This window comes from Coregonus clupeaformis, unplaced genomic scaffold, assembly GCF_020615455.1.
Source record: "Coregonus clupeaformis isolate EN_2021a unplaced genomic scaffold, ASM2061545v1 scaf0364, whole genome shotgun sequence".
In the NCBI taxonomy this organism is placed as follows: Eukaryota; Metazoa; Chordata; class Actinopteri; order Salmoniformes; family Salmonidae; genus Coregonus; species Coregonus clupeaformis.
Window position 1 is genome coordinate 293,420 of NW_025533819.1, and position 16,366 is coordinate 309,785.

The 16,366-nt window shown below is 42.9% G+C and overlaps 2 pseudogenes; one reads left to right on the forward strand and one right to left on the reverse strand.

Annotated features, from left to right (window-relative positions):
- Positions 1-1,892: 1,892 nt before the first annotated feature.
- Positions 1,893-11,113, reverse strand: LOC123484581 (annotated as a pseudogene).
- A 1,058-nt stretch (positions 11,114-12,171) lies between these two features.
- LOC123484582 lies at positions 12,172-12,702 on the forward strand (annotated as a pseudogene).
- The last annotated feature ends 3,664 nt before the right edge of the window (positions 12,703-16,366 follow it).

Here is a 16,366-nt window from a genome sequence, read left to right on the forward strand (position 1 = left end):
TAACTATAGAAATGTTGGAAATGACTTAAGTAATTACAGGTGTTATTTTGTTGCACTAAACACTCGACAAAGAAACAAATTAAATAACTATCTTATTTTTAAATTTTAGTACAGATCAATGTCCTTCTAATGGAGTGTCTCTCCCACTTGTCTCAGTACCTACCATGTTGTGATTGGCTCCAGATAACTCTAGTTTTCACCTGGCCAAAGGACAGAGACAGTATCTTATATGTTGACTGATGAGGGCGGAGAAGTACAACCCTCCACCTGTTGGGGAGCTACCCACTATCGTCTCCATCCCCCTCTACAACCACAACCAGCTGTGTTTAAATTCAAGTCCATTCAGAGAACTGTAGCAGTATCTTGACCAAAAAGCTCAAGGAGGCTGGTTCCATCGCCCTTTGAACTTTAAAACAGCTCAGGTGTTAAACACTGGGTATTATGGGATGACCTGATCTTAGAACTTGGTCCTCCTTTTTAAAATAATGTGACCGTAAACAGTTTGTCAATAGAACCTCTACGCATAATATTATAGCGACGCTCAATATGTTTAATGAACCACCCTTAAAATTATTCATTTTCCGCAGATTCCTTGTGTTTCAACATCACAAATATGACAAAGATATTACTAACGTGATGAGTATCATATGCCTCAATTACATAAATACAATCTCATTCTTGTTGACACAATGTCCCTTTTCTTTAATGTCAGAACTGCATACATTGCAAATAGTATATATTGTGCATCACTTAGACATCATTTACAAACACCAACAAATGTGCAAATAACTGTTTTCTGTACCAGTTCCAAGTTACAGTAATGTTGAACAATAAATATAAACAGCTACAGTAGTGTTCAATTGCTCGAGATAATGACAATTCGATAGTTTAGCAATACAGTAACAGCACGGATGGATGGATGGATTTGGATTTGAGAAAAATATGGAATTATCCTTCAGTATGAAATGACTAAGAAAAGAGAACCAAGTGTGGCTGAATCCACACAACCACTGTGGCCCCGTCTGGACTGACAAGTATAAAATAAAACAAAAATAACAAAAAGTGAAGGCAGGTTCAATATATCGTTATTTTTCAACAATACATTCCCTTGGCATATAAAAACAAAACCTATGAAACTGGTGAGGGACAACATGGAGTGAAAATTATAAAGTAACAAGAAAAACAATGGACTTGGTGGCGCTTTCTGGTTCAGCTTTCTTTCATCCAAAGTGCATTCTTCATTGCAAAAAATACAATATACACATACCCTGGATAAACTAAATCAACTGGAGCACTGATATGCTGTCTTCTAGTAATACATACAGTACCAGTGTTAAAACTATGTTATTACAGTTCAATATTGAGAAACATTTGGAGAAGACGAAATGTTAAAGTAATGCGCGTTAACATGTGAAATATACCCTCGAACAATGGGTTCTAAGGGGCCACCAACTTAACATTGACAACTTAGACTCAAGTCAGTTACCAGTAGGCGTTGAAGTTCACAAAAACATAAATATGGTGTCAGCAGCACATCAAACTAAAGAAAGAAACAACAACTGTCATCATCCCAGACATAAGGTGCTTCCCTCCTTGCCATGATTGACCCTCTTCCTTCCCCTCTCCATCCCTGGTCCTCACACCCTGTTCATTCATCTTCCTTCCTTCATTCATTTCTTGACCAGACACCATCTTCCTTCCTTATCTCTCCTTCCTTTTGTCCTTACAAACCCTCTTTATTCATCCTTCCATTCTGGTCCACACCCCTCTTCCTTCATTTCTCCATCTTGGTCTGATTCTTCTCACCCCACTTTCTCCATCCCTCCATTCTAAACACTGGGGCCTGTTAGTATTTGAGAGTGACCTTATCTTCACACAGGTTACAGTATTCACTATTTACAGTCTGGAGGGAGGGGAGGGGCAGAGAGGTCAGATAACAATTCTTCTTCTTGGGCCGCTTGGTTAAACATGATGGATTCTGGGTCCTGGTTATCATTGGGCCATGGGACGGAGGACATCCTTCTTAGTGATGATGCCCAACAGACGCCTAGAGAGAGAGAGAGAGAGGAGGGGGACAAATCATTCCACCATCCACAAACCCTCGGAATGATTCAACAGAGTCTAATTTATAAATTAACACCAAAGTAAAATGAGCCTATTTTAGAATACTGGGCCCGTTTTCCCAAAATGTATCTATAAGGCTAAGTTCATCGTTAGAACCTTTGTAGGAGCATAGTTAAATCTCCGAGCGCTGTTGTCAAAACCCTCGCTACTACAGTTGCCCTTAAACGCTTGTTATTTAACTACTGCCTCAGACCATTGGGTTAAGTGCGCTAGATACTGCCCTTTATACACAGAAGATCTCAGCTAACACAAAATCAACTTGGTATCGTTTTCTGTGACCGCAGACAACATCAGCTCCGAATGTGACTACAAATACAAAGTTGCCAACTTTTGCAATTGTTACAAACAAGCTAAGGATATAAAGATGCTTCAAATGAAACAAGATGACTGTATTAAAAGATACATACAGTATAGAATATTATAAGGAATTCATTTCAAGTTAATTCAATTGAGTTTTATTTAGCTTGTAGGCTACGCTTACTGTCTGTAATTTTTGACTCAATATATTTCATGATGTATAGCCTACATGTGCTAGCAATGATGTGCCAAATCTTGATTTAGTGCATTATTATAGGTAAGCATTAGAATAAGGCGTTTAATATTTGTAGCCATAGGTGATAATATCTCATTGGAGCTGACCCATTGCCAGTATTGTGGAATCATTCTAATGTTAAGGTAAGGTTTGAGAGAACGGATCCGAGAGCAGCGCTGCCTTTCTTCGATCCTATTAGTCTCAACACATGCCTCAACAACGCACTTACATTTACATTTACATTTTAGTCATTTAGCAGACGCTCTTATCCAGAGCGACTTACAGTTAGTGAATGCATATGGTTTTTTTCCTAACCTCTGTGGGAATCGAACCCACAACCCTGGCGGGGCAAACACCATGCCTATCAACTGAGCTACATCCCTGCCGGACATTCTCTCCCCTACCCTGGACGCCCACGCTGGGCCACTCATGACGCCCATGGAATGGGTCGCGCCTGCTACGACAGAGCCTGGATTCGAACCAGGATCTCTAGTGGCACAGCTAGCTGCGCTGCAGTGCCTTAGACCACTGCGCCACTCGGAGTAATTAGCAACCGCTCTATCTGGTGTATTTTGGGAAACGCACGTTAATCTTCCGCCGTTGTAGAAAAGATGTATCAGTTAAAACAGTGTAAGCCTAAATTCCATCGCTATGGGAAACCGGGCCCTGGACTGTATGTCGCCATGGGCAACTGCTCGATGACTAAAAGAAACATTCTAAAACTAGCAGAAACTCTGGTGGATGAAGACTATGTGTTAGGTTGGTTGATTGGTTGATGACAGACTCACTCGCGGTAATCAGACACTGTCGGAGCCAGACTGATACTAGAACCCCCATAAACCTCACCCGCACACACACTCATCCCTCACACACACCCCTCTCTCAGCCTTACCCGCTCCTGGTGACCAGACACTGTCTGAGCCCCAGCTTTCTGAAGATGTCCACCACAGTCTCATGGGGTGTGTGGTCTGTGACGGTGAAGTGGGGCTGAGGTTGAGGATGCGCCGCAGCTTCAGGGGCTGGGTCGCAGGCCTCGGCCACCTGGGGGTGTCCTCAGAGAAGTAGACCACAGAGCTGCTCACCACCCGGCCGTTGACGGGCAGTCTTGAGAGGGAGGGAGAAATATCAGCTTGTGACTCCTCAGACACCACAGATAATGCTCAATGAACTGGACACATTAAATACAGTGTTCTTCGACACATGCTGATGTCTTTCTATGTGACTTTACAATAGCTATGATCCCAACTTCCTATTCATGTTCTCCTAAACTATTATGTTTGGTGTTTAGCCTGTCATACAGTGAAACAACCTACTGTAACAGTCCCACTATTTTGTTCAATGGAAGCAGGTTTTAAGCACAACAGATATTGTTGTTGTAGAGGGAGGCCAGAGATAGGTGGTTATTTGAAAGTTTGATGGAGTGGGCCTTTGCTGAAAAGCTTCTTAAAATACCTCAGCCCCTAATATCACGCTTTGCACAGCCTTGGATATGAGGTAGGTCGGTAGCACTGATATTTCAAGGGGGGCTTGGCCACGTTGACATAGGCTTACAGTACGTGGCCTTCAGATTGCAAGCCAACCTAAGACTTGAGGTGCAATTAGCAAGGTACTGTTTTCTTTGCAGGTGTTATGGGCATCCTAGCTGTATGGAGAAGCAAAGCAGGCTCTTAAGTGTTCATGCATCCAAGACCTTCAAATGTTTGAATCCTTCTTGATTGTAATGTGATTTCTGGGATTTGAATAAAGTATTTAAAAATGTGTGGGCAGTGTGTTTTGTGTGTGCTAGATCCAGGGTTAATGTTTTACTGATGGCCACAGTGAGGTCCCTGCGCTGGACGCGATGAGGCGCTCTCCGACTCTCGGGACACGACCACGGGAAGCCGTTGTAGTGGTGGTCTTTGATGAGCTGCCTCCACATCCCTCCACTGTGGTGCTGTCCGGGTCAACACGGCCACGGTCACTGCGCCTGGGACGCATCACACATCCGGTGGCCAGGGTCCTGTGTAGGATCACATATTACTTAACTCTTAGGCTGTTTCTCAGACACAGATTAATCCCACTCCTGGAAGCAAAAGCATGCTCAAACATAGAAAATATATTTTTAGTTCAGGACTATGCTTAATTTGTGTCTGGTAAAACCAGCCCTTAGAGAAGGGATGACTCCCTGGACTACTGCAGGGTTGAGACTTGACTAGGGGGCGAGGTCTTCCCTGGAGAAGGAGGAACCAGACAAAGTTCTAATATGTATCCCGTAATACATTTACATTTTAGTCAATTAGCTGGACGCTCTTATCCAGAGCGACTTACAGTTAGTGAGTGCATACATTTCTCATTAATACCTGTGGTGAACTCGTCCTGACATCCAGGTAGGGGCAGCCATTGAGTTGGATGTGGGACTCCAGGTACCCTCCTTCCCAAAGGCATCCGCTACCCACTTACTGGTGACGGCTGGGCGCTGGGCGAGGTACGTATGTACCCAGACCACCGGTCAGCTCAAACATAACGACCACCAGGGACACGGTATCCTGGTCACACCCCCTATAACAAACATAGTGACCTGGAGTGTTTATTTTATAGAGTGTGAAGTAATCCCGCGTTTAGTCGTTTTCATCCGTTGGGTGCCTAATGAACACAACCCCAATGAATAGGACTCACCCAGACATGCGGTGGCGCCCACTCATGGCGCAGAGATCCTGGGGTAACACAGTCGGGTCTGGGACGACACCAGTTCTTAAAGATGATCCAGTCGTGGTGGTGGTAGGCCATCTGCTCCACAGCGATGCCCACTCCGCCCAGCGATGGGCCCCCACAGCCATACTGGGAATGAAACAGCCCAGACGGGATCTGAGACAACACAGAGGACATAGAACAACATGGCGGAGAGGTGATCTGAACACAACAAATCAACCATGAGCACGGTTATCCTACTCAACAATACTGGGATCCAAACTTGGTAACACTTTATTTGAAGGGAGCTACATAAAGGACCTAACACTTTCATATTTCATAACCCACACATAAGCAGTTAGTAGCATTTCAGCAACTGCTTTACGCTAGTTAACATAATCCTATCTAGCCATGCCAAGTACAGCATACTGACCTTCATGCCGAAGGTGAAGATGGTAATAACTATCTTAAAGATAAGAGCCAGGCTCAGCTGCCACAGAGCGGTATAGAACCCCGGGTCTGTGCAGGGGGTTGGGATCCACCGACGGCCTATGTTAAAGCATAACGTACACAGCTGAGAGGACTCCAGCGCACCGCAGTCGTTGAACAGCTCTGAGATGAGCTCACAAAGGGGCCGCTGCACGGGTTAGGAATCCAGACGTGTAATACCCAATCACTTCATCACCTTAATCAATCAAATGTATTAATAAAGCCGTTTTTACATCAGCAGTTCTCACAAAGTGCTTTACAGTAAACCGGGCAAAGAACCCTAAAAAGCAGAAACTGGCATTACATTTGAGTATTTAGCAGATGCTCTTATCCAGAGCAACTTAGATACAATCAGTGCATTCAACTAAGATAGGCCAAAATCACAATCATTGCACTAAAACATTCTTATAAATAGCTACTATCTACTAAATCAGTGCTAAGTAAGCAAGTAAATCAATGCAAGAACTACCCTATGGGTCCTGGTCAAAAGTAGTGCACTATATTGGGAATAGGGTGCCACAGTTAGTTACCTCTAGGACGGGTACTTCCCCAGCAGAGTGGTTCTCCTCCTACACCAGGCGATGTTGGATGAAGAGGGTTCCAGAGGCCCCCGAACACCCCTCTTCAGCAGGATGAACGGGACCTTCAGCTCAGCCATGTACCAGGGGGGTGTGGTACTCACGAGAACAGGACCAGTCTGCTGTTGCCGAACGGGGTTGATGGCGCGCAGGGTGAAGGCTGCCACCAACGCAGCGGTAAGAAGGAGCGCCACAGCCTTCAGAGGGAAGTAGTAACTCACCTGAACAGGACAAGATATTTTAGTATTTAAAAGGAAATGGATCCAAAATAACAGCAACGTATCTGGAAGTGAGATGGAATTTGATTGGACACAGCAGGTGATTTTTAATGGACTTAAGTATACAACACCTCCTCCAGGCTGAAGAGAACCCCTCCAATCGAGCTCCAAAGGCCACTGACACCCTGAAGGCAGCAGCAGCCGATAACACCTGCACAACAGACAAAAACCAAGTTACATACAGACTACACTTCAAAATACTTGGATAAATTGTTTAAATTCTCCAAATTGTATTATTTCCCAGAAATGGGAGCGTAATGGGCTACCACTGTACACTGCGCTTGGCCCTCGTTCTTGCTGTATTGGAGAACAGGGAGCAGAAGAGGTTACAACAGCAGGCCACGTGACATTTCCCAGGCTGAGCTCCGGAGGACACAGCCAGGACCAGGGTCACCGCCTTGATCAGCAGGGTCCACTTCCCTGTGTACCCCGGGATGATGAACCCACTCAGGATGGTCGTGATCTACACAAGACGACACACAGCATCCCCTTTGGCATAACCTTTGCAACTGTGCAGTTATCTGAAATGAATAAACACTCTTAGAATGCTCTTCAGCCAATCAAAATGTAGTATTTAAAATATATGGTATGGTTATTTTTTATTAGTGAACGCCAACATTTCAAACACTCACCTCAGGAATACCTGACCCACAGGCGTAGGGGAAAGACTCTTACTAGAGACACAGCCAGGAAAGAGAATAACAGCGCCCACAATACATAAGCAGGAAGTAATTCACCACATATGGCCCCAGCACCCTGGAGAAACAAGAACAGGTGGAATATAAGGGTTTAATGACCTGATACACAATCATCCTAATTCTCTATCACAACAAACACCAAGTTAAACCTCAGAAACTGAGAGTAGTTACATTTCCCAAGCCACATCCCTTAATCTAGCCAAGTGACGTCTGTCGCTCGGGCTAAAACACAAACTCAGTATTGTGGCTTTATAGAGGATATCTGGTTAACGGTCATTGATCTGCTGACCTCGAGTGACCAGTCATCAGCTCGGCCCACTTCTGCCACTGCGGACACTTGTCTCTGTCAGCGGGATGAGGTCAGTAGCATCACCATGGCTGTAGTAGAACGCAGACAGACACACCCCTTCTTGTCAGTCCACAGCCAGGTTATCACTCCAGCCAGCGAACTACATGGGAGGCCACACAGCATGAGACCACAGATCACTCTAAGAAAGGGAAGGGCATGCCTATCAAAAGGATCCAGACCAGACGTGGTATTTCACAACTCTGGGCTGTGTGGGACTTTTGATTGGTTGTTAGAGAGCCATGTCATGTGTTATGTTTGTGCAGTATGAATCTCGCACCCAGAAGCAAATCTCATGTGTGCATATCACAAGAGACTATGTACAAAGATGTAAGAGCTTGAGATGCCTCTGTCTCTGTGGTTCCTACCTGTGAGCATTCCTATGAGCAGCATCAACACCCATCCTGACCAGGCATCCAGAAGACTCTTAATCAGCTCCCAGTAAGACTCCTTACTCTTGGTGGTGATCTAGAACAACCATCAACCAACCATCAATGGCAGGTTAATGGATCATCATCAGGTTGGGTTAATGAGGTTATGATGATGAGATTATGATGATGAAGAAGAAGAAGAAGAATTATATCCTCTTGGGGATGAAGAAGAAGAAAATGCTTAGTGAGGGTGTAGTGTGTGTGTGTGTGGGGGGGTGTGTGTGTGTGTGTGTGTGTGTGTGTGTGCTGCCTCACCCTCCTATGGCGGTCTGTGTCGCGTGACTTTTCCCGAGCCAGTCAATGGTGGGGAAGTTTGGGGAGGGTGCCACGTAGGGAAGGGCTATCCAGGAAGTATATTCAGTACATCTATGAGGAGTGGCCCCAGTACTGCTGGCCCCTGGTCAGAGAGATGAAATAAAGATTTTTTATTGTCTAATGCAGGCCTTCTGGGCACACTTCTGCTTTATCTAACACCTCCAAAAGAACACACACACACACACACACAGAGGTTGAAGAGACCGTGTACCCAGCCAAGTAGTCGATCCTCAACACTGTATGAAGCACTATGTTGCCAATAATGCCTATGAAATGTAGGAAATGTAATTTGGGATTGGGTACCAGACAGACCTTTGTGATACTATGTCAGATTAATTTTAGCTTAGTTTGGACATTTGTCCAGAGCAGACAGTGAATCTATTTTCATGTTCTTGTTGTTGATCATCATATATTTACATGTATTATTTGTGATTTTACTGCACATAACACATTAGGTAGGTTGGATAATGGTGCAATGTATTTTATAGGGTAGTACGTATGCAGAGAGGCAGTGAAAACAGTAACGTTACTGAGCAGTCAAGAATACAAGAGTAAGTTAGCTAATGCGGAACTTGAGGGCCATGCTTGAATACTGAATTACAAATCATTGATCAGTGACAGTGACAGAGGCCTTCATGTAGTTTTTTAGATATACTAGTTAAAGCAAGTAGATATGGATGTAATAAGACGCTAACGTTGCTGCTAGTAAGATTGGCAGATATCATTGCGTTCCCTTTAATCATTATGGCATTATTAGACATGCAATGAAATTACTGCTACGTCTCCGTCATTGTTCAAATGATCCGGACTCCTCAAAATAAAGACATCTATATCTCTTAGCTATATAATCACCAATATTGAATGCATTTTGGATACGGTGATAGGTTGTCACCAGCCAAACCTGTTTAGAAAATAGAGAGAAGAGGACGTATAGGGGCTTTGCTTCCCCACAATGCATTTGCTCAACCTGTCAACGCATGAAGGTGGACTTGTGAGTAGGGGAAATGGCAGCACCTTGAGGCTGAAAGAAAAAATTTAAAAGGTCGTTATTCATCTCAGTGTGTAGGCTACTGTTCACTCACAGAGAGACCACCAGACCACTAAACTGCCTCTATAGAGGGTTATTTGTGTGCTATTGTGTGTTGGAAATGTGTGTTTTTTTTTGACATGGCCCGCATATTAGATACTTGGGTCACAAGCTCTGTATGTCAGAGATTTAGATACAGGAAAAGAATGTATAATGGGATATTGTTCAAATCAAATAAATGCACCACTTGAATATTAGTATAGTAAAACAATCACTTGATTTCTTAAAATAGCAGTTAATAAACAGGTATTGAATGTATTTGATAGTTAGAGTTTAAATCCCTCCTAAATCTATAGATGACATGTAAATGCTCCTAGTAGCAGCATAGCTAGTTTGGTTTTTTTAGTGATATAGCAACCAAAGTGATGTTTCCATTTCATCAGCCTTATTTTTTAAAGGTAACACAGTAGTTGTATTTTTATTTAATCTGGCAACTCCTCCATGGGCCCACAGTTTTAAAGAGAAAAGCTAGTGGTGAGAGGAAGGAAGTATCATAAACTTAAAAAGATATTGTGTGGGGTGTGTGTGTGTGTGTAAGTTCAGTGGCATAATGAAGATTTTCCGTTTTTTAATTTTTTTTAGATGTTAACGAATTATCAACTTCATTTTTAAGCACATGTTTTATCATCATTATTTATGAAAAGGTTGTAGCGTAATTTTGCTGAGAGGGCACACTGACTGACCAGGAAAAAGAGTACCCCCCCTATTCTCCCCAGTGCGGGTGGTTGATTTAGCTGGGGTGGGCAGGAGGTGCAGTATGTTTGTAAATTACACTGGAACAAAAAATATAAATGCAACATGTAAAGTGATGGACTCATGTTTCATGAGCTGAAATAAAATAATAAAGTAAAATTACTTTTTTTTCTCTCAAATTGTGTGTGCACAAATTTGTTTACATCCCTCTGTTAGTGAGCATTTCTCTTTGCCAAGATAATCCATCCAGCTGACAGGTGTGGTATATCAAGGAAGCTGATTAAACAGCATGATCATTACAACATGCACTTGGTGCTGGGGACAATAAAAGGCCACTTAAAAGTGCAGTTTTGTCACACAACATAGTCCCTGTGAGCTCAGCTGGTAGAGAGCATGGCGCTTGCAACGGCAGGGTGTGGGTTGATTCTTACGGGGGCCAGCATGAAAAAAGTGTAAACGTAAGGGGATAAGAGTGTTGTAAATGGTAAAAAATGTAACATAATTACACAGATATCTTAAGTTTTGAGGGTGGAATTGGCATGCTGACTGCAGGAATGAGATCACACCACAGAGCTGTTGCCAGAGAATTGAATGTTAATTTCTCTACCATTAACCACCTCCAACGCATTTAAGAATTTGGCAGTATGTCAACCGGCTAAAAGACCACGTGTAACCACGCCCTAGCTCAGGACCTCCACATCCAGCTTTTTCACCATGGGATCATCTGAGACCAGCCACCCAGACACTGATGAAACTGAGGAGTATTTGTGTGTAATAAAGCCCTTCTGTGGGGAACTATTTCGATTGGGGGGGATCCCAGTAGGTTGGCCTGGCTCCCCAAGTGGGTGGGCCTATGCTCACCCAGGCTTACCCATGGCAACGCCCCTGTCCAGCCAGCGAAATCATAGATTAGGGCCTAATGAATTTATTTGAATTGACTAATTTCCTTATATTAACTGAGTAAAATCGATGAAATTGTTGCATGTTATGTTGACATTTTTGTTCAGAATAATTTGATCAAGCTATGTAGCCATTGATTCCTTCTTGATGGGAATAAATCAAACAAAAAAATTTGTGTTTCTCTGTAATACTAGCTATCCGGCAGTTTTATGAAGTTAGGTTCTATCTAACTGGCTAGCAAAAGCTATTCCCAACCTCATAATTCAGATTTCAGGCATCAATCAAGTTAGAGTAACTTGTCTAACATTAGTAAGATAACTCTATGCAGAAAAATATACCTATTTTTTTTACATAGAATTAGGCATTATGATTATGGCTCTTGATTGCAGGAAAAGGCTTGTTGGCGCACTTCCAGATATTTTTATAACATCCAGTCTGCATTTTAATAGCATCCTTGCGTAGTGGCAACCCCCTCACGGTGTGTGAAATGGGCATCACTGTAGATCTGAATGATGCTGTTGTTCAATGCGCCCTGGCTCTATCAGTACTCTCTCCCTGACCACTGAGCAAAGCAGCGGCCGAAGACAAGGGGAGGGCAACATGTAGCAAGCCACCACTCCCCTCTCAACTGCAGATGATGTGTGCATGTTTTGAGTGAACTATGATCTTTTGAAAAGTATCCTCCCAGCCCATGCTGGTAGTTGTAAACCCTACAACAAACAGTTTTGAACAAATTGAGCTGATAGGAACTCTATGGCCGATTCCTTCTTGCTTCAACTGGCTGCAGTTCAGAAAGACAGGAGTAGAGAGAAGCAGTGGGAGCCCTGGCTGCAGCTGACTGTGGCACAGAGAGACAGGAGTAGAGAGAAGCAGTCGTGGAGCCCTGGCTGCAGCTGGGACTGTGGCAAGAGACAGGAGTAGAGAGAAGCAGGTGGGCGGTGCAGTGACTGTGGCACAGAGAGACAGGGGGAGCAAGCAACTCGGGAGCAGAGCTGAGCTGAGCCGGAGAGTGGCCACTAGAGTGGGCAGCACTATGGATCCGTGTGCGCCTGAACCCCGGGTCCTCTTCTCCATTGGTGCCTGGATCTGCTCTGCTGGCCACCACCATCATGTCTACCTGGTTGACCCTGTCCACCGACCGCTGCCCGCGGGAGAGCTACGAGCTGGGCCTGTGGGAGACAGTGGGTGAGGACCTTGGGAATCTGGAGTGAGACTCCTATGACAGTCTCTGGCCTGCCCCCAGACATCAAACAGCTCGGATCCTCATGTGTGTGTAACAGTGGCCACTGGCCTCCTGGGTCTCCCGCTAGCCATTCCTGGAATCTACTGGGTCAACAGCTGCAACCAGGGGTTGAGGGGTTGAGGGTGAAGAGATTGATGAAGATGCTGGGGGGATATTGTGTTGGTCGCAGGGATACTGGGTCTCATACCTGTGTTTACATGCCACCTGACGGTTGCGTCTTCGATGAGGCCGAGCCAGCCATGCGCGAGGGAGTTTGGGGATGCCCTGCTTTGTGGCTGGACGGCAGGGTTTCTACACCTGGTGGCTGGCGCTCTGTGGTAGTACCTCCGCGATTTTGTGCCTACTAAGATGAGCCCTGCACCTTACAAATGCCCATACCGCTACAGAGAAGACATACACACGATACACACTACCAATACCCACATAGGAAGAGGTCATGGAATATGTTTGATAAGCTATTGAGAAGTGAGAACAGTATTGTAAAGTGGGAACCTTGCCCTGTCTCTTTCAATGGTGAATAAAACGCTGCTTACCTAAAGCTTTTTCATGCTTATCTACATTAGCTAAAGTTATGTGAGTACTTTTGCTGGAATAAATCTTTCTCATATATTGAGACAGAATTTGCAAAAACTGGTAATTTAGTAGTAGGACAGGGTTTTGTGCATGTCATGTTTGCAAAAAATATCACCTACATTTATCAAACAGAAATTTTTAGGAACCAAAGAGACTATAAGTTTTTAAAGTGATTTCTTCCTTAATATGTGCTATGCCTGCTGTAGGTACTGTGTAAGAGATAATGTGCAATGGTGACAATTTGATGACAAGAGTATATTGTCTGTGAAATTACTGTAAGCTAAACTCTGACCAAGGTGGATTATACTGTATGTCAATATAAATGATGTGGATATCATATCTTAGTATTATCTTTGGAATATCTTTATCGCACAATACAAAGTGGTTTTTACAGCATCATAGTATTGTTGTCAATTACTAAAATGAAGCCAGTTTGAATGAAGCTGGTTTTTCACTAGGAAGTGCATAAAAATTGATCCTTATTAATATTGTTATAGCCTACATAGTTACTCAATAAACAATGTTACAAGGAATAATTAATCATACAAATTGTAAATAGAACAAAAGAGAAAAAGTATAACATATTGTAGAAAGCAAATAATAATTAATGTGAGGAATGTACAAAGTAATTTGGGAATGTGTGTTTAATGGTGAAAAAATATGCTTGCTTTTACTTACAACTTGGACAAGACAATGACTTCATGGATATTTGAGGATCTGATTATTAGTTTATTTCTGCTGAAATTTCCACTATACATTCCCTCTAGTTAGAGGGCAATATTACTGATTTATCACATACATTATATAAGATATATACAATATACATTATATTGTATATTGCTCTGTAGTAATATCTATATCAGTAATATATGTGGGAAATTGTAATAAAAAAGTTGATATATCAAATAAAGAAAGAACCACGACCAGATTCATTCCTAAGCATCACAAACCACCTGCTTGTGTTACATAAGCTCAAACCGTTGTTAGACAACGATGAGGAAGTGAGTTTTGAAGTAAGGTGAGGGAAGACCAAGTCAGTGGAAACGGAGCTTAAGTTTAATTCCTGCTGATTTTGGTCTTGGTTCCTGGGCTAAGCTGTGGTTAATGGAACATCATAATGAGAAACGTAAGTGAGGAAATGTAGATTTACATGCCCATTACTTTGACAGTGTTAAGCACAAGCTTGTTCAGGCAGGTCATGTTTTATACTTATTTTAAAATTTAATTTCTCCTTTATTTAGGCAGGTGAGTCCATTGAGACTAGGAATCTTTTTCTAAGGTTCCCATGGGCAAGCGGAAGCAACAGCGAAATACTTCCTGTCTATTTCAATGTTATAATTACATTTTAAATGAGACATATTCCCTAATGTAGTGATTATTTTGGACCAGGACCCATAGGGCTCTGGGTCAAAAAGTAGTAACTATTTTAGGAATAGGGCCATTTGGGAACACACTTGCTTCTGGAGTCGCTTCCTAAGTTCTCCCAGGCTCCTCGCATTACGAGACCCCGCCTGGACTTTGAAATGCCTCGGACTGCTCCCCACCGCCTCCTGTGTCCATGTTGTCCTCTGGAAAAGATCCCATTGTTGTCCCTTCACAATGGAAGCTTTCATTATAGCTTCTATGTGAATCGCTTGATTTATCATAGGCAGTGGTTGGTCTAATAGAGAAAACATGGAGCTAACCACTCTATATGTTAAACAGCAAACAGTTTGTGTCACATGTACTTCTGAAACACAATGAAAGGGAACATTGAAAGCATCTATTTATTTCAATCTCAGTCACAGGAACACTACAACAGCTCTGTTGTACAGTGCTGATACAGTTATGTTCTTTTCAGCAGATCCTGCAATGCCTTGTAGGGAGATGTCCATCACTTGGTGGTTAATGATTAGGAGTCAGGGTGGTTAGGGTTATCACTATGATTGTTAGGTAGGTTATGGACAGGTTTGGTTTAGGGTTTGAGTGGATGATGAAGTTAAGATGTATGATTATTCCTTCACTATCAACTTTACAGTAATTAGGGGTTGTTAAGCAGACTCATTTACAAAAGATGTAAATGTTGAATAAATTCCCCTTGAAACATTATGGTAAAGGTAATAAAGACGAGGGAAATAATGCCTGAGGACAATAACTAAGAACCTTCAATGCCAGGGTGGGTGATTACACAACGGTGGAAAATCCAGAATATGTTACACAACATCTAAAAAACAATTAACCTGTAATCTACTATCACCCTTCTATTTAATGCCTGAGATTTACGCAGCCAACGCCACTATGCCACGTAGTTATACTGTAGTAAGATGATAAATATAGATTAGACAGGGTTGGGACAGATGTCCATTTTGCAAACCAATCTACGCACTCATAATAATACGCGGGTTAGATGAACCAGGTTAGCTACAACTGGGGTTGGAGCAAAACATGAGGGTGAGCTCTCCAGGAACAGGGTTGAAGAGCTCCTGACTAGAGACTAGACCCACAGTCAGGTCCTTTAATATCCTGATTCTGCCCATGATGAGGGTGTGTCTGCCCACTATAAAGGCCTCTGCATCCTTTGACGACCACAACCAAATCCTCTCAATGAGGTTGAGTTCTCTGCAGACCAAAAAAGTTGGACGGGACTGAAAAGCTATTTTTGTTCCCTCCCAACAGGAAAGGGATAGTACTGACTTGTGGTGAACAAAACACTTGCAAGAGCCAATATTTGATTTTAATACGAATAAACTAGTCTGTGAGGCCCCGAACGGAAGCCGTCACAAGGGAACAATGTGGTTTAGTAATAGGGGGAGAAGGGTGTTAAAGCACCCTTATAGTGCTTCTAATTGGTTTGGTCAAAAGTAGTGCACAATATAGGGTGCGATATGAGACGCAGAAGTTAGTAACTACCAGAGTTCACCAGTCAGTGGGGGAGCTCTACAGAGTGCAGACTGCAAGGCACACAGTCAGGATAGAGGATAATTGAGGTTTGCCATGCGGTCAAAACCGGAAGGAACACCTGTTAGAACAATCAAACAAATACAGTGTGTAAAAAAAATTGTATTTATTAAAACATTGTTTTAATCACACTGATTTATCACAACTACAATGTCTGATTGAATTGTGTATGTGTATAAGATGGTAACTGAAACGTCAAGAGCCCTTAAAAGTTGAAGAATACATTTTCAATATGATCAAATAAACAGCAACGGTGCAAATGTTGTATAATTGACGAAGAACTACATTCAATGGCATCAGCAAAACAAGTATGAAAATGTAAAAATATATTTAATGTAATAGTTTAAACTCCCCTTGGAGTGATTGGAAAGGAAATGATAACAGTGTGTTGTAAGTAAAAAAAGGGAGAGAGGGGGGGTGTGTGGGTTGAGTCTACAGGGACCAGGCCTGTGTAGAGGAAACTGGTAAACAAGCT